The 27,763-nt window shown below is 41.6% G+C and overlaps 1 protein-coding gene across 1 annotated transcript in view; it reads right to left on the reverse strand.

Annotated features, from left to right (window-relative positions):
• Positions 1–27,763, reverse strand: part of TNS3 (tensin 3) — a 242,445-nt gene that overhangs the window by 176,283 nt on the left and 38,399 nt on the right. The window lies entirely within an intron of this gene.

The raw sequence follows: 27,763 nt of genomic DNA on the forward strand, positions 1-27,763 counted from the left end.
AAAAATCTATACTATATATGCGAAGGATATTATATGGCTTCTATAACTTAGGAAACATTTAGGTAACACAACAGAGGGGGCTACCAAAAGCCTATGACAGAGTCAGTATCTCCTCTGGAAGGGTGTAACAACCTTCATTTTCATTGGCAGACTTTTTGGAAGTATCAGTTACCTACTCAAAACCAAAAATATATTTTGCCAGACCATGAAAATCCCCAAATGATTCTCCACGTTCTTCATTTTCGTTGCACATTTGCACCTTACTGTCCTTAAATTCAGTACTGCAAACAGGCTTGCATGCAGCACTTCAAAACCCGTGCCGAGCTTTAGCGGCACAAGTGTCTACAAGCAGAAGGCTGTCCCTCCGCAGCGCGAGGCTTCCACCCGTACATCTGATGAGAAAGTTTCCTGGCGTGGTGCAACGCACAAGTTTACGGCAATAAGGTAAGGCGGGATTTCTTCGTGGCTTTCAGCAATTCAACACGCCTCTCCAAAAAAAAGTCTACAACGCAGCTGCGCCACAGGCACAAGAACAGCCATAAAAACCGATGTTACCTTCCAAGCGCTGTCTCCATATGGGTCTACCCCAATCTCTAGAGGAGCCCCGAGGAACACAAATGGCAGTGACTGTCCACCCCGAGCAGGCCCGGGTGCTCGGAGGCCGTGCTCGCCGGTGGGGATGCGCAGTCAGCCTGGCCTTAAGAAGAGCTTCAGCAAACGTTGTTGGTCTTACCCACAGTGCAAAGCCAAGATAATTAACATACTTCCATAAACACCACAGTAAAAATTATTTAGGCTGAAGGAATAAAACTCAAGCTGGACTCTCAGGAAAATCTTTCCAGCAGTGAAGCATATTAATCAGCAGAAATTAGTGAGAGAAATCGTATAATAGCCCACGCCCCCAAAAGGCTGAAGCGGGGGATGAAACACTTGAGAAATAAATTTGAATTGTAATTAAAATACTTCATTAGACACTTCGACCGCTCACTGTAGAAGCCGAAGTCACAAATTCCCCTGTAACCCCCACTGCTGACATCTGCATCGTGTTACTTCAGGTTAAATTGAAAGATGTTGTCAGAATGATGATTCACATTAAAAGTAAACCATAAAGAAAGAGAACAGCTGAACTCCAGCATTATGTAGGAACATACTTGATGGCAAACAGATCAAATTTATAATTTTCGAAAAATCTGTCATGATTGGGTTTTTTGCGTTTGAAAACATGGGAGATGTTTCTGAAGAGACAGAAGTCTAGGAGGAAGGAGAAATGTCATTATATCTAGGTAGCTTCACTAATCTGATGTGAGGAGGTTCTGCACCGTAACGGGTTCAGGCATTGTGCCCAAAGAGCTGTGTTCCTCACCACCACAGCCTCTTCTATGTAAAAAAAGAAAAAAAAATCAGCAACGCCACCATCTCCACTGGGTGCTGCAGTTTCTCTGCTTTGTAGATATACAGACAAAAACAGAATTCTCGCAGAATCACAGAGGTTGGAAAAGACCTGTAAGATCATCAAGTCCAGCCGTCACCCCAACCCCACCATGCCCACTAAACCATGTCCCACAGTGCCACGTCCACACATTCCTTGAACACCTCCAGTGACGGTGACGCCACCACCTCCCTGGGCAGCCTCTTCCAATGCTTCACCGCTCTCTCAGTAAAGACATTTCTCCTAATATCCAGCCTGAACCTCCCCTGGGGCAACTTGAGAATGTTTCCTCTTGTCCTGTCACTAGTCGCTTGGGAGAAGAGACCAACACCCACCTCACCACCACCCCCTTTCAGGTCGTTGTAGAGAGCGATGAGGTCTCCCCTCAGCCTCCTCTTCTCCAGACTGAACAACCCCAGCTCCCTCAGCTGCTCCTCCACTCTTCTTCCCTACAGAGCTCTCCTTCTGGGTGAAGTTTACAGGACATGCCTGTGACATTCTCTGAAAAGGAAAGTTTTGCAGAGCTTGCAGTTTTGAAGAAATTCATGGATAAACTTCACAGAATGTTTATTCTGTATCTAAGCCTGCTTCTCCTTATCTCCCACCTCCCAAACACTTCTTCGCAAGCTTTGACGCTTGCACTGTTCTGAAGCAAGACAACTGTCATGAGAACTCACTGCTTGGATACTGGAGTTTATTGTAAGCAGGTCTTGACATTAATTGATCAACTGGTCAATCTGTCCATTTCATTTGTAAAGTAAACATCAAATAAAGTAATGTTCCTCTGCGGCATTTTGGCAATATTCTGCAATGCAGCCTTTGCATCCGAATTAAAAAAATGTGCCCTTTTTGTTCCCTGTTGTTCATTTTAAGTACGTTCCACTATGGGCTCTCCAAGCAATTCAGTTAAACAGTTCATTTAGGAGATTCAGCACTCACAGCCATTTATACAAGAACTCTGCGTAATCTACTGTGAAACCTAGAGGATCCCAGACCAAGGTTTCTTTGTTGTCACCTGGTACAGCTTTTGTGGTTCTCCACTAAGGAAGATGCCAAGGAAAAAGAAAGGGAAAAAGAAAAAAAAGGGAAAAAAAAAAAGGGAAACAACTACGGCAGGCAGCAAGCAATGCTCCTTTCATGAGGCTCAAGACTGGAATCTAAACCGCATGTAATTGTTAGGAGCAAAAACTGGAAGAAAACAGTGCAGAACCACAGGTTACAGACTGAGCTTTTGCCCGAGGAAGAGGCTGTAATTAAGTCTGGTCTCAATTGCTAGCGTTATGAAACTCTCTTTTGTTTACCACGCAAGGAAATATTTTTGGCCATGCTTGGCTCTCTACAGCACACAGAAAGCTAATGAAGCTGAAAGTTTATCCCAGACTCGCATCAATGTAAGACAGCAGACTGTGTAAAGATTTACATGGGCATCCTCAGCTATGATGAATTTCACATACTCCTCATCACTGAGCATTTTCATTACATAGCCTGGTGCTGATCATCATCAGATAAAAGGTTCACAGCAACTCTTATCAAAAACTTTTGAGAGACGTAACGTTTTGAGAAGAGAAAAGCAGTTTACACAAAAACACTCTCCAGATTTCACTTAAGCCAATACAGACTAAAGCACTCAAGATACACAACTTGGGTTTTGGCAATACTGGTACAGAAATTTCTCCTTGGCAGAGGCTTAACACTGGTTCATTACATCTATGGAAGAGGCATTCACGATGCTATTCCCAAATACCATACTACATCATAACAGTTAATTTTTCAATGAAGAACAGAACCAAGCAACATTGTTTATTTCAACTCCATGTTTCCAACATGTAAACTGCAATTGTGATAATGGTTCATTCTTTAGAAAGATAGTCACAGGGCTTAGATCTGTGCTCAAAGAATCAAGCAAATACTGTAAAATGAAAACAGTTTAAATAATCTGCAAGAAAAGTGTATAACTATATTCACATACATACAGGCTCAATACAAAAAAGTATAATCAAACTTAGCTAATTATTTATTACTTCCACAGAATCGGTCCCCTCCAAAGTGATCCAGGTGGTGACTAAGTTATACTTCATAATACAAGTCTCAACAAAAATAATTAGACTTTTTAAATGAAATCGTTAATTCCAGATGTTACTCTATGTGGAGAGGAAAAAAAAGCCAAAAACTGTTTGTACATTATTTATCTCCAAAACTTGTAACAATACATATCATATATTCCAGCTACGAGAAAATTATAAACATACACGCAAAGCCCCATAAACTTTCCCCACGTCAGACTCTACTCCTGCTGAATTTTACATGGCCTGTAAAAACCCTGTTAGCACAGCAGCAAAATCATATAAAGCAAAGATACGTTTTGTTCACTTCCCATCCATGTCAGGCAAACACGACCCCTTTTCCCTACCCTCTCTCTAAATAACTTACCGAACAACACTGCGATTTCCTGGGACTCTCTTTGTGCATTCCTCTACTCTCCAAGGCAGCTTTAAATCCGCTGGCTGATATAATGCTTATGACTATTATTTTAAATACATGGAGGGAGCGGGTAGGAGTGTATTAGCAGAAAGGGTATTTCACCACCTTTTACGGGCTAGGGAAATGCCCATAGGGGATGGCCAAAAGAAAGTTCAAGTAAGGGATGACCGAAAGCAGTCTTCATGAAAAGAGCCCCACTTAAAAAAACCTTTGCAAAACAAAGCTATATATCTATTTCTGTGAGATCGCTCCAAAAATAAATCACACGACTAAGGAAAAAACAGCGCAGCTGGCTGAGGGGAATGCCGGACAACTCTTCCCCTTTCAGTTAAGGTTACTCATCGCTACTTCTGTCACCTCTCTACTTCCTCTCCTCCCATCTCTTACTCGAAGTCTGCTCGGCAAAAGTCCCATGATTTCTGAACCTAGAGATCCCATAAGAAAAATCAAAGAATAAAACCCCATCAGGTTACCCGCAGTTCCCTGTAACTAGCATTCCTGAAGCGAATACTGGTTGAGACAGGACTGTCCAGAATACAACAGTTGGTTATTACTGAGAACACAAAATAGTTTAGAGCTTTTCTCTTCCCTCCCCACAGTAAACAGCATTTTTAACTTTCCTACCCCTCAACCAGTGTTCCACATTTGCTGCAGGTTTCATTTCCAGAAAAATATTTAAGAGTGCCTGCCGTGCATACAGGCCAAGTAATAGGATATTATCCATCCACTCTCTAAAATGGCTTTTAGAATAACAGGGCTGACCGTAACTTTTTGGTAACTATAAAAAGCTATTATGTCAAAAGTCTCACTCACACAAGGACAAGATGAACATACAATGAAGAATTTTCCAGAAATAGCATAACACATGAAATTCTCTGCAGCTCTTCCATTATGAGAATAAGTTCTTGGAAAACATACTATTGCTTCAAAAGTAGCACAGTATTTTAGCCAAATGACATTAACTGACCAGATCACACACGTTTAAGTACATCCACAACTATCACCAGTGAATATATGTTTTGCAGAGCCCATGCTACATGACAAGAATTCGGGATGGTGCCAAAAAAACTCAGAACACCAAAGGATTTCTACGCAGATTGAAATAGGGCATTTCTGGCTGTTTCACTCGCATTCAGAGATTATTTCTACAGTGACAGACACAGCACATAAATACATCTATTTACATACACACCCACTAAAATGTACACAAATAGCTAGTTGTACTACTATCGCTACCATTTACTATTACCAAGTAACTTCAGAGGGATCGCCAAGACAAGAGATTATTTGCTAAACGCCCTGTTTACTCCCCATTCATTCAAGGCATTTCACAGCAAGACAGACAAGCAGCCCAAGCTAGAGAAGAGAGATTTGACTTGGGATCATGCAGCCTGAGCTGGCAATATCCCTCCCAGTGGAGTCTGCTCCTGACTTGTGACTCAAGCGAGGACACATGGAGATGCTGGTGAGGAAAAAAAGGTCTCACTGAACCAGCTGAGTAAAGTTCATGTCGAGAGGAAAAAAATCCTATGATTTGGTCGTACAAAACTGCCTTACTATATGAGCATATGGATCCAAAGAATAATGGCAAACCACAGAAAGACAGTACTTCCCCTCATTTAGAATATTTGGTGCTGTAATTTTAAGCAGCAGAAGCCTTTGTAGTTTTCTCAGACAAAAGAAATCAGTGGTCTTCATTGCTTTAATAAGAAACTCTGCCTGGGTACCAGGCTTTCAAACTGTACTCTTTTCCAAAACAAAACTAAAAAGGAAGTTTCTGTCCAAATGACCTTCCAGGACTTAATGTAGATTTAAAGAAAGAGGTCAGAGATGTGCAAAGCACCTACATTCAAGGTTTACTCAGTGCATCAACAACCAACTGTAGAAAATATGGCTCAAAACATAAGTTATGCCTTAGTGGGTCAGCACAACGTCCGTCTCACCCACCCAAGCACTTCATCGCCGGGTCAAAGGGAGACACTATTCAAACAGAGCAAGCCAGCCCTGCCCCTTCTGTGTCCCGCTCCCTCCATGCTCCTGCTGTACCAGGGATGCTGGAAGGTCCATCCCTGACCCATCCTCTTAGTGTCTGTTCATGGACCCGTCTTCCACTAATTTTGTCGAATTCTGCTCTGAACATGCTGGTACCGTCTGCCCCATGACCTTCTGCGGCAGCAAGTTCCAGAAGGTCACGCTCTCCCTTGTTTAAAGTACCTTCGTTTGTTCCTTTTAAAGTCAACTCCCACCAGTTCTGACACTTGCTACTTTCTGCACTGTGGGATTGCATGACTAGTTCTGCCTAGTTCAACCTACCCCCCATCTTTACGTTTTTGTAAAACCTTGATCTTACTCCCCCTAAACTTTCCGTTTTCCAAAATGAAGAGTCCCAGCCTTTTCAGTCTCTTCCCAAAACGCAGCTGTTCCACCCCTTTGACCATTTTGATCATCCCTTTCTGGACATGCTCTTGTTCTACCATATGCTTTTACAGGTGCTGAGACCTGATGTATATAATGTTTCAGAGCTTCAAGTTAACAACTGAAAAGGACAGATCCGCTCCACAGCAACAGAACATAAGAGCAACTTCACTACTCTCTAACAAGAGACAGGACCTATGCCTCATGTACTATTCTTTCATGCCACGTACATTTACGTTTGTCATCTGTAGACAGTTCACCTTGGAGGAGCTCCTTCATCTAGAGCATCAACTGCATGTACTCTTCTCAAAGTTTTAAATTCTTGAGACAAAGCAGTATCAGCTTTCGTTGAAAGATGGTTTCCACAGGATGCAGACGTAACATAAGAGAGTAGTGTTTGGAAAGGACTGATCATCAGATAAATCTCTCTCCCCACTTTAAAGTTTGAGCTTGGCCACCTCAAACTTTAAACAACATACAGGAACTTTTTTGTATTTGCTGCTTTCCCAGAGAGTTTCAAGTCCTTCCCCTTCTGATCTGGCTGAGATTTCAGTCCAGAAAACAATAGGTCCAGCTCTGCCTAGAGGTGGGTGAGAGCCGCTGAAGAAAAACAGTGCCCAAGGGGGTCTGAATGCATGCCCGTTCACAGCCCCGGCACTCCCTCCAGCAGGATGCAGGCGGAGCAGCACACCTGCAGGAGAAAGGCAAGGCGGCTGCCTTTCTCCGGCCGAATCCTCACTGCTCTCCTCCATCCGAACACCCCTAGGAATCGCTTGCCTGTAGAGAGTGGTGGTTCATCCCCTCTCCTCCCAGCAGGCACAAACAGAGGGGGCTATGGTCGCTCCTCATGTAAAATAGCAGCAGCTCTCACATTTTTCCATTTCTTTGCATTTTTGTTTCAACACCTTCATTTCTCCACTGCGCACGAATCTGTATTGGTGGAAAAGCAGTTAGGAGACAGATGGAAAGTCCATCAAGACAATTGTTACTCTAGACACTGGAAAACTTGTCTCTTTCATCCTCATCTCATTGGCAAACCGACACTTTGTTCTGTGTGGGAAAATACTGTACAAAGGAAACGCCTGAAAGCAGCAAAGGACTATGTGCATCATGAAAGCTCAGTGTTTGTCAATGGCTTTCTTCTTTTTTTGTTAAATGAACTGGCCTTGACATCTCTGAGGCTACAACACTGCTTTTATTACATGAAGACTGGAACTCCCACATATTCAGAGCTAGACATCTGAAGGCTAGAATTCATGTCTTTAAATAACAGGGGAAAAAAGGCTATTTCTGAATATACCTGGTTTATCTTCAGTTCACCGAAAAAAAAAAATGTTGAAGGACATAACAAAAATAAAAATCCAGAGGCATCAGGTGTCTACCCTGATGCTGACAGTTAATTTTTATTTTTAAATCATCTTCACCTAGAATCTCTAATCAAATCTTTTCCCACTGCAGATGAATTCTTGCAGGTACACAAAAACATCGAGCAAAGTACATACTTCTATGCATATTTCCTCCCTCTGTCTCAATAGTCCCTAATGAACCTGTTTACAAAAGCAGCAAATGACAAAGGACTGCAGCAATGTACAACTGAACCCTCCGACGACATGATGCAGTTGGTTACCCAGCCAAATACCAAAGCGCTACCAAAAGAGCTATGTCTCCTAGTAAGTAATTTCTGGTATGGTAAGAAAGAACCAGATATTAACAAACAACAATAAAAAAAAGATTAAAAAAACCCAAACAAAAAAAAAAAACACCACACCAAACAAACAACCGGGAAAGTTACCAAAATCTGCAAAGCAAGTGGAAAAAGGGAGAGCAGAAGCAAAAGAAGAGGTCAGCGCCAGGCTTGAACAAGGACAGACGGCGGCAGCTGGGTGCCAGAACACTGACCAGGAAAAACAGCTGAGAGGGATGAAGATCCATGCCAGTAAATCAGTCACTGAGAAACGGAAGAAATATTATTAATACTAATGCAGTGAATCGTTTTAGCAATGCCATATAGGCTAATTTTGCCACACAGCTTGAGCTTTCCCTCTTACCCTCACAATCCTGCTTGAGGCAGGTGTGCTACACCAATACACACTCAATTTGGCACTTCGAGTTCACGCAGGTACTCTGTTGTCAGCACTGCTACCTTCCAGATGTATCTTTTCCCCCTCCATCCTCCTGATAAAGTCAGCATCCAGGCTAGACGTACACAGAGGTAAGCAAGCTGAGAGCTGCACAATCATATACACACGCGTTTAGCAGCTGCTGTGCTAAGGAGGCACGCACACGGAAGGTGAGTCTATCAGGGAAATATCGGTCATCAGTCAGGATCTGTGTTCTCTAACATCACCACGTTCCATCTTCAAGCAGCAGAAAATAACACGCTTTCCAAGTCTGTGGTAAAATCTCATTGAAGGTGATTCAGTAGGACGGAAAAAACGGCAACCTCACTTCAGTTTCCCCCTCTCCCCACGCACATCCTTATTTAACTACTTTATTTCAACCCAGGCTGTCAGTGTGGCTCTTGGGGCCTACTGACACAGACAGTATCAACGACGGCGTGAAGTCTACCCGGCCGTTGTACTTTGAGAAGCTAGAGCGCTACACTAAGCAGGGAAGGGAGTGCAGACCAGCATCTGTGGCCAGAACATCTTCACTCAACACCTAGGCTCCCCACCCCAAAGAACGTACTTCAATTTATTTCCCCAGGCCAGAAGCAACGGGATTCCAAAGGGATTCCAAACACTTCTGGTTCAGTATGTACACAGCCCTAGTTAAACATGCAATCCCATACAGATTACCATCAGCACTAGTGATAGCAAATACTATAGAAAACAGCACTCCATGGGTGGGTGTGTGTACGACTGGAATTATGTCCTTAGCTATTTCCTCCTTTTCTGAAGTTATCTTACTTCATATAGTTAAGACTGTTCCAATCAGTAATCTAAACCAGTATCTTTTACAAAACAACTTAAATTAGGCACATTTTCTGCACTTTATTAAACCTGAGGCCCCAAAGTTTTTGGCTTACAATATTTTGTATTCAGCAATTTAAGAAGTGGGGGAGAATCCAATGTGGAACGTGAAAATTTTTATTGTGCACTTTTGGGTAGAACTTCATTTCTTTCATAATATCTAGTTTCACCTTTTTGCTGCTATTTTACTGAAGCTTTGCCACTTTTTTCCATAAAGTTATGATCAACCATTTTCAGGAAACAAAAGCAAACTAATATTGCACAGACTTCTACAAAAATTTTTTTATGTAATTTTATGTAAGTGCCACTCCAAAAAATCAGAAATGTTTACTCAACAATCCTGCTCCAGGTTGTAATTTCATTACTTTCATCGGACAGCAGACAACTTGTGGTTAGCCATTTATTTTCTATTTTTCCTGGTGTTCCTGTGTGGTCTTGTCAGGTGAGTCTATGGGAACACAAGCTGATGAAAAACACTCTCCTTGCATACCTTCTATTTAATTTCCTCCAATATTACAAGATTAGGGGTACCGACCACTCTGAAGACATCTCTCAAAGTGTTTATCATGTGATAACAGTATACTAAATCAGAAAGTCTCAACCATATTCCCTTATTGCTACTAACCACAAATTGTACTGTACAGAGTCCGCGCTCACCTAAGCCCTAACAGGCAAATCAGAGGAAACTCTGAGAGAGCAAAGGCTAGTACTAGGTAGGTTTGTGTTTTTACTGAAAAAGATGAACCACGCGCACACAAAAAGCGGAAAAAAAACCCCAAGCAACAGTCAAAACTTTCTGATTAAAACTATCATTCATAGTATGCCACCGCTTTCACGAGGCACAACTATTTAAAAAAATGCTAAGGAGGAATCAAGGGTAGCCTGATGGCAACAGATGCATTGCTCACTGCAGCAAACAGCAAAATAAGGCTCCTCTTCTGATCCTCGCGCTGCTTCCAGCTCTAACCATCCTTCCCACTCTGGTACTCAAATCAGTACGATGCAGAACAGGCTATTCAGGCTATGGCAGACAAGCTTAGCACAAGACGCAGTCACATTTTTCCATGCGGAAAGAGAAAGTGCTCGCCACGTCAGAGTCAAGCTTTGCCTTTGAGAGGAACTCACGGTAAATGTGTTAAATCATACAACGTTCAGTTCAGATAGACATTCTGATGTTTGGCCTGCAGCTCTGAGAATAAGAAAAATTCAACAGCAAAGCATACCATGTGACAGTAAATGAATGCGTCTATAGCAAGCTAATCATCATAATTATACCTATTTCTGCTGAACTGCAGATTTTTATACCTAAAAAAATTTGAATTAAGTTACCCTTACCTCCACCTTATTATTGTAACAGTTTTCAAAGTCACTTCAATTACAGCCTGGAGATAGGATAACAACCTTACCTGCCTGTTCGAATGGACTCCACCTTCCCAATTAGCTATTCCCATTCAAACATTAACCTTTAGTAGGGATACAAGAAAATAGCTATCTTGACAAATGACATCAATTCTGGTCACTGACTAGTGCAGGTTGCTACTAACTGGGAGCCCAGTGTGCTCCCACCCAGCCAGGAAAAGATTTGTTGCTACTGGCCTGAGGCTTGGAACTTCAATTCCTCTCCTCTGCAATGGGAATGAACCAGGATAATGTAAAACGGCTTAAGCACAAGGATCACATTCAGCTACAAGACCTAAAGCTCTTGTGGAAATGGAAATCAAGCACAATAGACATTTATAAAGTTATTATACCGTGCCTGCTCTGTAGCTGATTAACTTGCTCACTCACCCAAGGACAAATAGTTAAACTACTACCTTGAGAAAAACAATTACATAAAACGCAACTGTTACTTAACTCAACTGACCTGCTCCTTCCTTGTAGCTCAAAATAACTATCACTTTACATCGCCAAATAACTCTCCCTGTTTTTTCCCGGGCACTAAAATCAGGATCTCTTATCACAGTGAGTAAAGAAAAACTCTCTAAAACATATGTTGAACTTGACTTTCATGATCCTTTTTAAAGGCCCAAAGAATCCACTTGAAACCCTAAGTTCTTCCTTCTAACAACCAGGAAGCTCGCTCCACAAGCCCTTAGTCTCTTATCAAATACTCTCCAATCTCATCAGTACCACTTCTATCAGGGTTCTTCAGTTTCCATTCTCTTGTCTGTTGCACCAAGGGTACTTCCATACCAGCATGCTGGAAAAGTACTCAGTTCTCTCCCCCTTCTCTCAGAACAATGACAGTTTCCTTTAAAGCATTCATAATTTTTACTCCATTGTAGCTTTGACTTCTTTTCTTGCACTTTTAAAGGATTTAATTCATCATCACGACAGTTACTGCTCCCTCTGCCCCACAGAAAAAAAACCATACCTAGAATAGTTTCTTCAAATAAAGCAAATTTCTAGATCACAGCAATTTACAAGAGTACCAGTCCCATGGCACACTTGCCAAAACTTGAAATAATTTCATGGGAATGTACAACAAAATACAAGTGAGAGTAGAGAACGCTCATTTCAAAGGCTCATCCTGGTTCTGACATCCAAACGTTCCATTATGTTCTTCATTATTACAGAGCATGTCATGTAGGATATCAATATTGCTACTGAAATCAAATAAAACTTTTGAATTATCTTCACTGCCTGGACATGCTCGTTTGCAGATCTGTTGACATGGCAGATCTGTTGACACGGCAGATCTGTTGACACGGCAGATCTGTTGGCTGGTGTTTTTATAAATGTTGTGAAGAGAAAACACAAATTCTGCTTTTTCAAGACTTGAGGTGTATCTCTGAATGTCTATTAATGAAGAAGGGGTAATCTTTCAAAAGAAAGCTACCAAGTCTCAGCCTAGCCAGAAGCATTAGTCAGCAGGTATTCATCACTCAACAGATTTCACTCAAAATGCCAGGACAGTCAGAAGTTTTACTCTTTAAGGATCTCTGATCTGGCAAAGTAGGCTTCTTTACAAGCAGCCAGCCATTTAACAAAACCAAGCAACTAAGAGCAGGCGGCGATATCGCCGCCTTGGGCAAATACAACCTGCAAGTGTACAGTTAGCTATGCAAAATGTGTATGTTGGCCTTTTAACATTATGTGACTTTCTTCATATAATGCAGCTCAGGGCAGAAAAATCTGTAAAGTTTTCAGTCTGTTTTTGTTGTTCAACCTGACACTATATACCAAGGTAGCCCCCTCCCTCTCCTTTACAGCAAATGTACAATTTCCAAACGAGAACCCACTTTTCCACAAACACATAAAAACTTATTGACCAAACCACAGTCAGAACACAGACTGTTCTCCTGAGCAAGAGCGTACGCAAGAGAAAGGGAGCAAGAGAAAGGGAGGAGAACTGCCTTCTGCTAACATTCTTTCAGCAAAAATTTATAATCCCTTAATTTTGCCATTCAAACAAACCTGATGCCTCCAGCCATAAAGAGCCTAGTGCCTGTATGCTTGTTTTATTTGTTAATTTTCATTACACACAAGGCTTTAAGGCAATAAAATTGTTTATAAGCTGCAACCCTCAGCAGCAGAGAAACCGCAAGGAATTCACAGATGCGATTACCTTCTTCCAAGTTAAAAGCATTACTTCAGAAACATCAGCATATAAAATGGGTTGAATTGCTGAGGAATGAACATACCTCGGTTTGTCCACCAGCCAACTCTCCAGACGAACTGTTGTCAGCCTGGTTTAAACAAAGGGTTGCTTTAATTAGTGAAATATTACTAACTGACAGGGCAAATTCCAAAAATACTTCACTACAATTAGAAACCTTTTCCCCCCCATTAAAACAATTTTTAAATAGCATTTAACCCCTACACGGCCACATGGGTGTGCTCTAAGTATATCCATTTCTCCTCTGTACATCAAACAACAGTTAAGTAAGCAATAAAAATGTTTCCCAAAGCATCTGAAAAAGCTTCCCAATATTATTACCAGAAGATCAAGGCAACATTTCATTTCAGTCCTGTTTCAGATCCCACTGGGACTGAAGTTCATCCAGCCTAGCTCCGCATTGAGTTTAACAGGGGTGAGGAGGGGAAGGGAAGCATAAAGGAAAGCAAAATGCCAAATGGCTGTTCCAACCAGTTTTCAGTTCAGGTTGAGCTCAATTCACAGCTGATTACTATACTGACTGTAGTTGTCACCCCTAGCTGCAATTAATTTTCCATCTTTTCACTTTCTCGAAATTGTTCGGTTATTCTTTCACCACCGTGAGCAACCTAACAGGCCACGGTTCACCACGCGCCCACGAGACTTCAACCTGTCCCCACATAGCCACCAGTGTGTTGTGTTTGTGTACGATAGCAACTTGAACTGTTGAAATCAAAATCAAAATCAAAATTTACTGCTGACAGAACAGGTAGTAAGACATCAATACCAGTGCAGATCTTTTTAAACAAAGAAATATCATTTTGCAAGCAAATAAAGGGCGGAGCTTAGTATTTTTTTCTTAGAACAAGTCTTTAAAGTTAAGCCAAACCAAACCCTGGGATTGAGTAACCTAAACTACTGTACTCTACACACTCAAGCACGACAAATGAATCTGTTCCATGCAAAACATGCACATATACCCAAGATATTAATTGTATAATACCTATAAAACAACATACAGATGCCCTTTTTGTTCTTACTGCTGGCATGTGCTGCATGTACAGACAGATGCCTTCAGACTAAATTAAATATCTTGTCATAATGACATTTTACAGAAAATTTAAGATCTTTCTATTACTCTGCCTCTTTGGAGGATGCCTGTGTTTAACTTTCTCTCTGTGATTGAGTGTGGTCACAGGAGCATCCTCTGTGAGAAGGAGAGGACTGCTTACAGACGTCTTGCTTTATGTGAGTTATTCCCCAAACATAAGGCTCCCTGAACTGCGATTAAGATTTGATTCATGCAACTTGGTTTTCCACTGACTCCAGTCCCAGACAGGAAAGGTGATCCTGCAAGGTCATCTAGGTGAAAATTTCTAGCAGAATCAGACTATCTGGAATGTAAGCTTGCACTTACAGTTATCCAACTCATGCCATTATTTATAGCAGCCATGATTTCCAAGCATTATGGCCAACAAGAGCTTGTGTGGCTTACAACCTACAGCAGTGCTTACTTACATCATGACCTATGCTATGACTTGCTCTTCACTGTTGACTGATCTATCTAAATCTAGAAGCAAGTATTTCCACAGAGACAGCCACATGCAATCATCCTCCAAGGACCTCCAAAGATCCTCATACAGTAAGTCCCAAAAACCTCATTTTTGCAGCTGTTACACAGTTCATTTTCTTTCACTCACTCAACTTACTTTAGTCATCAACTTCTTTTGTTCAAGAGACATTTGTTAAGAAAGCAATTCAATTATTATGAACCACTTAATGCTTGTGTAAAATGGTGGGATTTGTCGATTATTATTTTTTTCTTTTTTAAAACACTACCATAGCACCTATGAAGGTCAAATGCAAGACCTCTCAGACATAAAAAAACCCATGCTTTACTTGGTTTACTCAAATTTAACCTCAAATACACAAACTCCTGCTAGCAGAGGCTCAGCCACCAGCGGGTGACAAAAGGTTACCTTGAATTTAGGGGGATTAAATTGCCCCCACAGTTTCTTTTAAAAAGGCCTCTGTGAGGTGGGCGAGAAGAGTCCTTGTACTCTTTCGTCAGGACCCCAAAGCAGCCAGAGTGAGCCACCAACTACAAAAGCAGAGAGATAAGGGAATAGTCTTGCATCTAATCAAAACTGAGGACAGACTGCAATTATTCATCCTGGAACGCAGTCAGACCCCTTGGTCAATCACATTTATGGACAGAATTCTGTGAGACCTTAAAATAATCAGAGAGAGAACTGCAACACTCCAAGCCAAAGCAAGCTCCTGAAATCTTTAAATGTAGATGTACAAGCAACACAGGGAAAAAATTCCACTAACTAAATACTGTAAGCTTACGCCAGGACTCTGGTTGTTATGTGCTGCTATTTTCTATCTTCAACAAGAAATAAAATCTTCACTTGTGGCATGATATACCCTCACAGAGACGAAAAGTTCCAAACGACACATGCACACACACAAACCTTTCCAAAGCGCCTTCTGGGGTGGGGGAAGAGGTAGGAGATCAAGTATCTCTGTAACCTGACCAGTGCTATGTTACCTGCATGATAAGCACCCAGGCAGAATTCTGAGAAAATCCAGTGTGAAGAAAATCCTGATACTTTTGGAAAATCTTGACTTAAAAGAGCAACTTGAGAGGAGGCAGGGCAATACGAGTTCAACAGAATACACGTTTTAACAATCTTTAAAAAGTTTGGTTGAGAAACAGAGCATAATATTTGATACCGCCAAACCCTTGCCTACCTTCAGGTCACTTGAATATTTTTTTTTTATATATATATATATATAAAAATATATATATATATATAATCATTCCTACTTGTATTTAAGATGTCTGAAGTGGAAATAAACAAGAAAACCTGATGATATTCATGAGGGTATTTAACTATTGCGGATTATCAATAAAGAAAACTTTCCTAAACTCACTGAGGTTTCCACGCAGTATCTGTGTTCTACAGGCAACCACACCATTACACACTGAGGCACAGGGGAGGCTGAGAACACTACTGAGCAATTTTACTTCCCTCATCCTCAATACACGGTGTTCTGGATGGGAACACAGATACATTAGTGGCCATTTTTTCAAGAATCATCGCTTAAATAAGAGTTGTGTAGCCCTGCTTCCCATCTACGTTTTTCTTGCATTCCCTCTATCTAGTCTGGAACTCCAGCTCAGCAGACAGAGAAATGTCTTCCTGCAGGCAAGAATGAACAATCTCTCCCCAATTACAGAGCCATGTGTGGGCTATGAGCAATTTTCCAAACATAAAAGGAAGGAGGGAATTTGCTATCCATATATTAACAAGCTAAAACAAGCCAACCTGCAGATGGAAAGGATCAAAGTGTCTGTTTGAGTCACCTCAAAATTAATCCCCTCCAGGAATGTTCACCACCCCCCCATACACACATACACACTACGTCCCCCCAGTCCCTCCCAGAGCAAAAAGTCAAGCTCAAAGAATGCATCTAGCTCTTTTAGATTAATATGATACTCCCCAGAATACACACACCCTCCTTTTCTCTTTGAAAGACTATGTTCTTCCCCCTTCCCCCTCCATCCCCAGACGTGCACATGCAGATAGCCGAGAGACAGTTCTATCCCCATTGTCTATCAAACGAGATACTACGCTTCATCAAAAAGATTCACTGCAGGTTCAGGTTGGAAATGGCACCTGCATCCCAGAGATAGGGCTGTCCTTTCCAAATGCTAGAACAGCAAAAGTAATATTTATCATCTGTAATAGACTCTTTGAAGCAAATTTCCTTTATAAACAGGAAAAAGCGAATGTGAGAAGCTATTTTAAAAAGCAAATATATGCATTATGACAGGCAGTTCTTCTAGTATTTCCAGGATATTATTCACATTTGAGCTGCCACTGCTCAACTGTATTTTACACAATACCTTAGTTAGATGTCAAAAGGGCATCTGCAATGTCCAACTCTCCTACATCTTTCTCCTAGGCAAGCTGAAAACTATCATGACTTGGAGAGGGCCTGAAAAAGAGATTCTTGTTCTGCTAAACTAGGGACAAAAATAAGCTACGCTTTTCCCAAAAAAGCCTGAAGAAGCTCAGTGTTAGCGTAACGGCCCAGTTTCATTCCTACAGAAGTGTCAAAATTCCCATTTTTCACAAAACAGGTTAGAAACAGGAAACCTAGTAGCTGATGAGGTTGGCAAGAGCTACAAGAGTAACCTTAATACAGCTAATTCTCACCACATCAGAACACCGGCCAGATTAAGGAGGCAATGCTACTGGGAGTTTACAAGCAAATCTATCCTGCTATCACCCACGTTACATCCCTCAGCTCCACTATACTGAAGAGTTGATAATTTGGGAAATTGCCCCGTACAGAATGATGTGGCTCACTGACAAGCAACATCAGTTGCTCCAACAACTCATGAAACAACAGGAGTTGTGCCAGGCAGCGTTAACAGGAAGAAGTTATGGACTGGGAACAGGGGCTTTACTTTCAAATTCCACCTGCTAAATCCATCCTTGGGCTTTGAAGTTCTCTCATTTCATTACCGCTCGCAAGTTTGCCGCTGCCTCCTTTGCAGAGAGACCATACACAAAATTAGATAAAAGGGGGCTAAGACACAAACCGTTTCAGCTACCATCCCGCCATTTGGATCTCGGAAATGTCAAAAGCTCCCTGCCCCACCACAGACCTCTGGGGAAACAAGGACAAATGGCTTAGTTTTCCCACACAGCTGTGCATCATCTCGAAAACGGAGACACACAATTTTTTTTAATATTGGGATGACATGCAGCTAAGTAACTTCGAGAAGGAGCATAAACCGTCCAGATACCCCAGTAACATATAACGTAACAGGCAGGAAGGTAGGTTAATATATCTGTGCATGAACATACTTGAAACGTCAGCAGTAATCCAGTTTCACTACACTTATAAAAGAAAGCTAGCAATAAAGGAGGAGGTACTCCGAGGACTGGTTTCTAAAATTGTATCACATTTTTGGAAGCACTGCTGTGTATATGAACATCAGAATTAATAGAAGAAAAGGTGTGGTTCTTTCTTCAGTGAGCTAATATATTTTTCTTTCCCCTTTAGAACGTTTCAGTCATTTGGTTGGGAAACAAATTTGTATACAACTATTCATGATTAATCAATAACCTTGTTGCTACAACTTGGGTAACTAATAGAATACAGCACACCTTAAAAAAGTTACTCAACTACAAGTAACAAAGAGAAATACAAAAAGCATCTTGAAGTACTTCACCACCTGGTATAGACATCATAGCCAAATAACGTACTATTCTTCAGAGTATCTTGCTGAAGTCTGTATCTGTAAAGTTCACCTGTCATTGCCCACTTCCCCCCCAATTCATTCATTACAAACACATCACCCTAAAAATGGAAACTTGATTCCTAGCAAAGGACAAATAACTAACAGAGCCAAAATACAATCAAGAAACACTCTTTTTACTCCTGAAGTCTGGGTTAAACGACACATAACTCAGGTCTGCCAATTCTGCATCAACACAAAGGCATAGCAGCATACACAGACTCTGTGGCCCCGAAATGATCTCAACTGTTAGATTTCTCAGGAACCCTACATCCAAAGATCTACGCAGGTTGAAAGTATCACCCCAGAAACGCTCTTTCTTTTCTTCTCTATGCCTTTTCATACCGCTTTTAAGCAGGAGCATTTTCATTTTTCCCCTGCTTTCCCACTGACCGCCTCTCTCTTGAATACCTTTTCTCTTGCTGAATGCTGCTCAGCAATAGTTACGATACCTAGGAAATTGTCTATGCCTCTAGGCAACAAGCCTAAATCTGTGAAATCCTCAGTTTGTATTCTTGTAACCTCAGTCAGGTGAATTCACGCTTTTCCCAACCATTAAATTTCTTCATTAACTAATGGATCCAGCTACACCTGAAATACTTCGTTGTATCAGCTGTATCACACTGAAGTTGCACTCAATCTTCACCTGAGCATAACGCTTTTCTTTCAGAAAGTGCAGGAGAACTTCAGTTCTGAATACAGTCAGAGTTACTTGAACTGAAACTCCCAAATCTATTAGCACGTACAGCAAATTTCATGGCCATGGTAAACAAACAAAACTGGTGCCCAATTTGGTGTCATTAAGAAATAAATGGAGCAAGCTCACCACTCTTCTGAGAGCTGTCAAAAGATAGTTAATGACTCATAGGAAAACCTCGATTTGCTCTGCACACGTGCTTCGTTTCCCTCACCGTTTTGAGTACAACGAAGTGAAAAATTCTGCCTGCTTGAACACTCGCACTCCATTTTGAAATGTTTCTCTCTTCTCAGCTCTACAAGTCTTCAGAGCACTTATTAGGGAACAACTACAAATAACTGTAACTGCACCCACATAGGTAAGCCAAAGCAAGTAAACTGAACAACGTGAAAAATGTTTATACAGGCAACGCTCCCTCTACAAGCAAACTGTAAAAGAAACATCCATTTCCTTGAAGGACTTAAAGGAGAAAGAAGTTGCTCCAGGATGCCCAGGGAAGGAACGACATTCGCGACGCTCAGAACGGAAGCCGAAAGCAGAGGAACGCACCTCAAAGCTCCGAAGTGCCATCAGGAAAGGGAAACCACGTTTTCTCACTGGCAAGGGTCTGAGTCTCAAGAGCGACAAGGCCCTCCAGCTCTCTTTCTAAACGCCAAGCTTAAAAGGAACCAGGGGGGCTTTCTGCCTGTTAAGAGCTTGCCCAGCCTCCCCAGGCAGCACACTTCACTGGGCCTCCCAGCAGGCAGAGCCCTTCCCTTCCCCTTCTCCCCCCGCAGCAGCACCCACAGCCCTGCTCCAAGCACAGGATGCACAATTCCGCCTGGCGAAAAAACGACGAGCGTCACTGTGCAGATGACACCTGAGAACCTGGAGGTGCTTTGCAAGAGGTAGGAACGATTATCGCCTCCAAAAAGACAGAAAATGGATCCCAATGAGGCTATGTATCAAACTCTCTCACTGTATATCCTTTTACATTACAAGCTATGTTACTGATGACAATCTTAGCATGAGTCAGTGACATGGAGAACGTATAACAGTAAAGTCTGCTTTACTTGAATTTCAGTCCTGTGCTCCAAGCATTAATCACCACATTCTTCAAAAACAAAATAAAACTCAATAAAGAATCTATTAAAAGGAAGAAAAGCCATACCATGGCTTTTCCATGACACGGCAAGTCATACCAGCTCAGCCTAACTATGTTTTCTATTAAGCAGAATAGTTATGTTTTCATAGAATCTCCCACCTGCAGGGAACACAGTTTCACTTAAAAACACACTGATAAAGCACTAACCAGCTCAACTGGGTGTTTATACGAAGTGTTAATTCATTAACCTAGGGATGACAAGGTGCTTTCCCCTTCTCAAATGAGCACAAGCCATTAAAAAACAATTCTCAAAGTTGCTTCTGATTATTTGTCAGTTCCTTCTGGCAACACATTTCTTTAACCACATGATCACTGACTAGTCTGACACTATTATCTTAAACTATGAACCAACGTTTCAGTCCTGTTTTTCCCCAGAAGTACTGTTCTGTACTTGCAGATTCCAGATGTCGCAGCTGAAGGCAACCGTTCTTGCCCAATTAGCAACCAAGTTTTCTTTCTTGGGGAGTAGCACACTATCTCCTGCAGGCTATAACCAAAGCTGGGGTACCTCATGATCTAGTCTCTAGCTTTCAGGAAAGGTCAGCTTGTTGACACGCTTTATGCCCCTAATGTGCAAAAAAGAACGGCCATTATCTCTTCAGGACAGAACAAGCATCTGCATTTCAAAATAAAACTGCAAGTAACAGCACGCATACACACAGGAAACAGTCAAAGTGTTTCACTTGCATAGAAATAAAAAGTCAAAACTGCATTTTTAAAAATTACTGTTTTCTTCAAAATGAAATTTGCATAGCAGAGAGAGCAGGTATTTGACAAAAGAATACTCACAGCAAAAGCCAAAAGATTTTGGCACGCTACTCTTGCGCTTCCTGGGGGATGGAGTTCTAGTTGGCTTCTGGCATAATTCCTCTAGAGATTAGTTTCTTTAGCAAGAACTACAACTCCCATGATGCACTTCATCAACGCTAACGCTAAAACCATTCTGCTTCAGGAAAGCCACTACTTGGAGAAGAGTCCAGCGCTTACCAAGAGGGGAAAAAAAATAATAATACACAAATGAAGCATATCCCATGAAGCAGCACAGAAGTAAAAGCAAAATATTAGACTGAAAATGCAAAATTTTTAAGCCTCTAAAGGCAAGAGCTCTAGGGAAGAAAATTAAGTTTCCAGCCAGAAGTTAACCTATTTCTTCCCCTGCTCCATCATTAAGCATCTTGAAACACAGATGTAATTTAACATAGACAGACAAATCTTAACGTAAGATTCAAGCCTACACACTTAAGTATGCATTTGTAGAGCAGGCAGACAAAGGAGTGACAGGATAGCTCCAAAGTATGTTAAGTAACCGTGGTGTATTAGAAAGCAAGAAATAAGTAAAAGAATATTGGCATCCATAAAAATACTGCAGAACATGAAAAGCTCTCCAAATAATGCAGAACAGCTGGATTCAAGCTGCAGCAAGGCCACTGCTGAGTATCTGCTGAAAGGGAACACCTGCAAGGTTACAAAAAGCACAAAACATGGAACACTCTTTTGAAAACAACTACAGAATTACTGTCAGACACTTCTTTCCAGAGTCATAACTGATAAAGAAAGTGTATGAGACTTGCCAATATTTACTTGTCGTATTTTACTTACAGATTGAAGATGCACTTCAAAAACAGGTGTATTGCTGATATTTGAAAAATACAATTTTGCTTTCAACAAACCATAATCAGAGAGCAAGAGCAGCTAAAACAGAACAGCAGTTTTCTAGGTGCTTATAACCTTACTGCTCAAAAAAAATCCAGTATTTGGACTAGCCAGGAGAAAGCAGAGAGGAATTTTAAGAAACAGACTAATAACGATCTCAGCGTTTTGACTGAAATGTGCTAATCTAAAAAAATTATTACTTAAAATTCAGTCTACTACTAAAAACATACATCCTTCCCCCTGAATTTGATCTTCAACACCCTAATCTACTGAAACTGTCACTGGAAATGCCAGGTTTTCCAGAAGCTGCAGTAACAGGTCATAAATTGTATTTGACTTTTCATCTTCCAAATCAAATCTGTCTCAACTGAAAATAAAAATAATTCTAAAGGCTGAGAGTTGCTGATATCTGCAAGAATAAGTTAATGACTGCAAAAAAGATAGCACACCTCAAGGAAAGGCTTATTTTTAATTAGTGAGATACCTCGTGTTCATAAGGAAGTGTTTTCAGAGGTTTTTCAAACACAAATTAAATTGATTGCACATACTAAAATCAACAGCAATGAATTTAACCACAGACCTAGTCAGGTTCCAGGCTCTCACTTCTTGACCATAGCAACAGACTGTGTGTTTATGAACTAAAATCAGATAACAACTCCTTCATCAAACCCAAAGGGAACAGTTTGTTACCAAAATCCAGGCAGCTGAAGTTTCTTCAAATAGATAAAATAAAGGTGAATTACCCATAATCTGGCAAAAGTACAATGTCAACAATTTGTAAAAAATTACATTTGGATTGCAAACACTATAGAAAGGCTCAGATACACCAGGTAAACAAAACCTAACACATATGTTCAGGAAATCACACGTTCCCAGACGTACAAGCACACAACACACACAAAGATATTCTTTGCTCTCATAGTTACTATTTTCAGGACACTGACTGCTAGGAAAGTATCCTGTAACAAGCCACCGGCACCTATTAATCATTAAAGCTAGACAAAACAAAAGCTTGGATGCACACAAGTTGTGTTTCCATGACTAAGTCCTTTACAATTTGGACTCATGTAAGGCTGTGGAACACAGATCATGCCTCCCCCTTCACTAGCCCCAGGAAGGGCAGAAAACAAGGATGCCCACAACGTGGTACAGAGCCTAACACTGCTAGAGCTAGCTGTTAGAAACCACCCCACCTCCAGAAGAAACTTCTCACGAAGTAATCTGTTAGCTTGTGGTTGGTATCAAACAGCCAGGAATGCTTGAGCTACGCCTGGCCAGAGCACCTCTCAGTCTCTCCTGGTACAGCAATTCCACTTCGCACTAAAGCGCCCAAGTGGGAAGGGGAGAGTCTGCACGCACGGCGTCCGAAGCGGGAGGACCACAGGACCTCTAAGCCAGCACGCGCTCCTGTGACGCGGAAGGCTCAGGTTCAAGCTCCTGCTCTCCCTTGCTTCCACGCTGCAGAACAGCACCCCAAACACAGTGCTAGAGTAGCTGTCTCTCCCAGGCTCTGTGAACGCTGGATTATTTACAACAATGGTCTAGTCTCAGATCCCAAAACCAACTTCTCCCCCTCCCTCCTTCCCAGTGGGATGCCCTCAATTCCCCCCACCCTCCCAACTTTTCTGCCCGATAGCAACAAGCAGGCTCCGCTGGCCATCACAAACCCAGCTGCTCCCCTGAGAAAGGAGGACTTACGCTAGCCAGCACACAGGACTGAGCCACTGACACTGCAGCTGCCAGAGGACAGGAGGAAGAGGAGGCAGCCGCTTCTGCACTGGCAAGAAGCAACAGCGGCAACCTGATGCTGGAAGGAGGTGCAGAACGTAGCACACAGCTGTCTGGGCCCTCCTCACCCTTGCAGAGAAAAGGTGGCAAGCCAGAGGGAAGCATCCCCTCCCTGAGCCACTGTCAACTGCAGCCACCTGCTGAATCACTAAAACAGAGACACAGAAACCTGAGAGCAGGAAAAAAGCCTCAAAATGTATTAAACTGGATGAATACGGGTGATTCGGACACAAAAGCGTCCTAATTCAGCAATCAAGAAGCCTTGCAAAAACCTGAAGGTTCTGTCTGAGATATTTTCATGCTGCAAGACAGAAGGTGGAACGTGCTTTACTTTTTTATTGGTGCAAAGAAACACTGGTGCAAAGAAACACTGCTAAAGAAAGTATTTCTGCAGAGATCCTCATATCCAACAAGACGGTATTATGCAAATGTAAATAGCCCTCATGAAATTACACACTAGCGGCTTCTTTTTTCACCTTACCTTCTCAAATGAATTTTAGCAGTGCTAGCTGCAGAAAAAGGGCAAGTACTATGGAAGAAGGAAGCCAACCCATATTAAATCAACTAAAAACACAGCTGTAAATACACTTCTATTGATCAGCAGGAACATGCTTATAGAACATACAGTCTGAGAAATGGTAGGCAAGGGACAAGAGGGCAGGATGGCACATTGAAAGTTTTATATATGGTTTAATGACTTTTGTCAACACAAGGGAGAACTACAGATTCACTTACATTGCAGGATTCCACAGTTTCTCCAATTAAAATTACCTCCTTCAAGAAAAAAGAAAATGCAGCATTTTAATTGAAAGTAAAAACATATGTCTGCAGGTTAAAGTCACGATCACTCACTTTTTCACTCTGTCCACAAGCATACAGCTTTCAACAAACTGGAGAAAAAAAGAGATGACCTCAACTCTAATTTTTTTTGTTTGTTTCTGAGGTTAAGGCTTAAAGATATCACTGCCACCTTTGTCTTTCAGGAAATCAATGCAAGACCGATAGATTAAATAACAAAGCTAAGCTCTAGAAGCACCTCCTGAATATGTAAACCTAATAGACTGCTCTCCAAACACCACCATTCTCTCTCATTCCCCAAAATCACAAATAAATACATTCCTAAATGGATTAACATCCTCTTTCTGCCATCGCCAAAGCCAGGAGTGTCTACGTAGCTTAAGGAACTACAAAGACGTAACAGCATCTTCCCTTCGCCTGTCTCCGAGGCTGCTTAGTTTCCTCAGATCTTTTCCAGCAGAGGAGCACTGGAAGCAGGCTGCATCAACACACCTGTCCATTAGATTACTGCAAATCAATCTGTCACCTCATGCCTCAAGCAATTCATTATCTCAATTCTGTTATCACACAGGTCTGTACCCGCAGGGTAATTAGATAGTAGCATGGGCAGGAAAAAAAAGAAAAAGGAAAAAAGAAAGGTGACCACCTAGTCCTGGTGAAGCAAGGCAATGTTCATTTCCTACCCCTGGCAGATCACTACAACAGACCCCGCAGGCTATGGAAATTCTGCCTTAATACATCAAGCACAGAACAGCCATACCCCTTTCTGGAATTTAAGAAGTCCGGAGTGTGCAAGTCCAGTTATTTTCTTAAACTGTGCAAAAAAATTAGCAACTTTAAAAGGCCAGTTACATGGTGCAATGTATCAGTACAGGAGACTACCAAATCAAGTGGGGGGAAAAAGGGAGAGGGGGCACTTACGCACACGAACTGCATTACCATTATCACCGCAGACTCCCCCACACTGCCATAAAGGTAGTTTAAACGCAAGAAAACCTCCTCGCTCTCTCATTTATCAGACATAGTGTATTATGTTTATTCTGCCATTCCAAGCACTGCACTAAAGGATTCATTTTAAAAGCCAAAATGAATACAATGAAGTACGCTCCTGTCAGAGTGTTAGGGGTGTTGCAAGGAGCAGGGTAGCAGATTGCTCTATCCCCAGGTGCGAAATATCATCTTCCAGGCTGTTCTTCTGAAATTCAGTTTTCATTCGCCATCAAACAGCAGACCTCACTTTGGGGACATTGGCCTGCCAAAACTTTCACAGCTTTGACATTTCCAGGATGCTTGCTTCCCCCCACCTTATCCTCTACCCCTCATTAAAATAATTTGCTGCTAAACACCTGCAAATACTTACATGCAAATCCCTGTCACAGGCCTGCTGTGTAAGAAACAATTAAGCAGGGACCAAACTGACTTTCAGAGAGGCTGTACAGTCACCCGGCTTGCTTCTCGCCTTCCAGCCAGAAAGAGACTAAGGCCAGGAGAAACAAAAAAACAACAAAAAAAAGCCCAACCAAAACAAAAAAACCCCAAACCAACCAACCAAAAAACAAACCCAAAACCACCAACAAAAAACCACCCAAAACCAACAAAAAAACCCCCAACAACAACCAAAAAAAAAGTCTGAACCACTAACTCACTCCTTGTCCCCCACCTCTCCTACCACACACATCTTCCTTCATGGATGGAGAGTCTCCATCATGAAGGATTTTCAATGAAAAGGTTCTTCAGCGATAATTTCTGGTTACCTTTTGTCCTGTAGTTCAGCCCTCTGTATAGAAGGCTGAGGTTAACTTGACCTGCAAAGGTTCTTCTGTTCTAGGCTTCACTTCCTCGTTGCCGGTCAGTCTTCACCTATCAACCCACCCTAGTGCTAGAAAGGCCTGACATTTCTGAATGGTAAACAACAGGAATTGCTCCACTGTGCTATTTCACTCAAGCAATTCATTTTAATTCTTAAGCTACTCATTTGCCTCATGTTGATGGTTTACTTAACATCACAGTGTAAGTGTTTATCCAGATCTTCCCAGCTTTACTCAAAGACTCAGTGTCAGAATTAGGAATCAGACTACCCATGCAGTATTTTAGGTTGCACTTAAAGAGCAGAAGTGTGGCAAAGCTGTACTTACAGCTATACGTAGCGTTTTTCATATCACAAGACGACAATGGCAAACAGTAACGCGCAAGCTGTTTCAGTACTTTTTTTTTCTCCGCCCAAAAAAACAAAAATGTGAATTTCTGACAAGCTTTGTGAAGCTGATGGATAAGGCACATTCAGCACTCGTTACTACAGTAGGAGCTGTACCTTCTCAGTAGGTACTCATTAAGGATCAGGATATTCTTCCAACATGCGAAGAAGTTAACAATTTGATTCTTCAACTGGCAGCCAGCAAAACACCACGAGAAATTCTCACTAGGAATAGAACGGAACTCTAGCCCTAAAATTAAATGCCTAACCAACCATTACACTTCTTGTAGTATGTTTAGTGACTTCTAAATTAATTTCCTTGTATTGCAAGTGTTTGACCACATTTGGTTTTCCTTCATTACACCTGTTCTGCAATTTTAGCACTGCTTGCTGTTTTGGTTACCATCTCTGTTTTTGTTAAAGAGTATGTTTAGCAGACACACAAGTAATTATACTAATAATGTTTTACTCAAATAAGCCTCACCGATCTCTCCAAAATACCACCTCATTCTCTGTCGTTTTGGTCGTTTCCAGAGAAGGAAAGTCAGACACACAAGAGAAGAAACTCTCCATCAGCTTTGTCAGATGCCAAAGAAATTCCTGTATTCTTCCAATCTTCTGTGCTATTCTATCACTATCTCAGTGATACTGCGCCTTCTGCCAGACGTAGAGCTTACGGTCAAAGAGAGAGGTAAGCCGGAGAGATAAGCCTGAGGGATGGACTCATGTGCCACTCTGCAAGCAGCACAGCCAAAGAAACAACCCACAACAGGGAGCTGCTTCTATGTTCCAGCTATGAATATTTTCTGCATGACCAGGAGACAAGAGCAGGCCAAAGAAGATAATGCCAACGGTAACAATATCCCAAAATATCACAGTCGTTCAGTAAAACAAAGCGTGAACTGCAGAAAGGTACTTTGGATTAAGTCAGAGACTGCAAGGAACACTGATTAAACCACTTGTGGCCACCGCCTTCTCTCCATAATCGTTCCCTCTGGCACACACACATCTACGCCGAAACGGATTGTTTTAATTTAACTCATGGAAAACTCTTGGCAATGCAGCACCGATTCGTGAGCACCTGTACTTCCAACAAATCAAATAACTAATTAAGCCTTCCAATAAACATTAGTTATTAGAAGTAATCCATTTAATTACAACAAACAAAACCCCCCTTTTGGCTATGTAGGATGAAAAACTCACTACTTCCAATACTTCAGAGGTTCTAGTCCACGGCTTCAAAGTCATCAAGAATTTCATTAGTTTCAGCAAAA

This window comes from Gavia stellata, chromosome 6 (assembly GCF_030936135.1).
Source record: "Gavia stellata isolate bGavSte3 chromosome 6, bGavSte3.hap2, whole genome shotgun sequence".
NCBI lineage: Eukaryota > Metazoa > Chordata > Aves > Gaviiformes > Gaviidae > Gavia > Gavia stellata.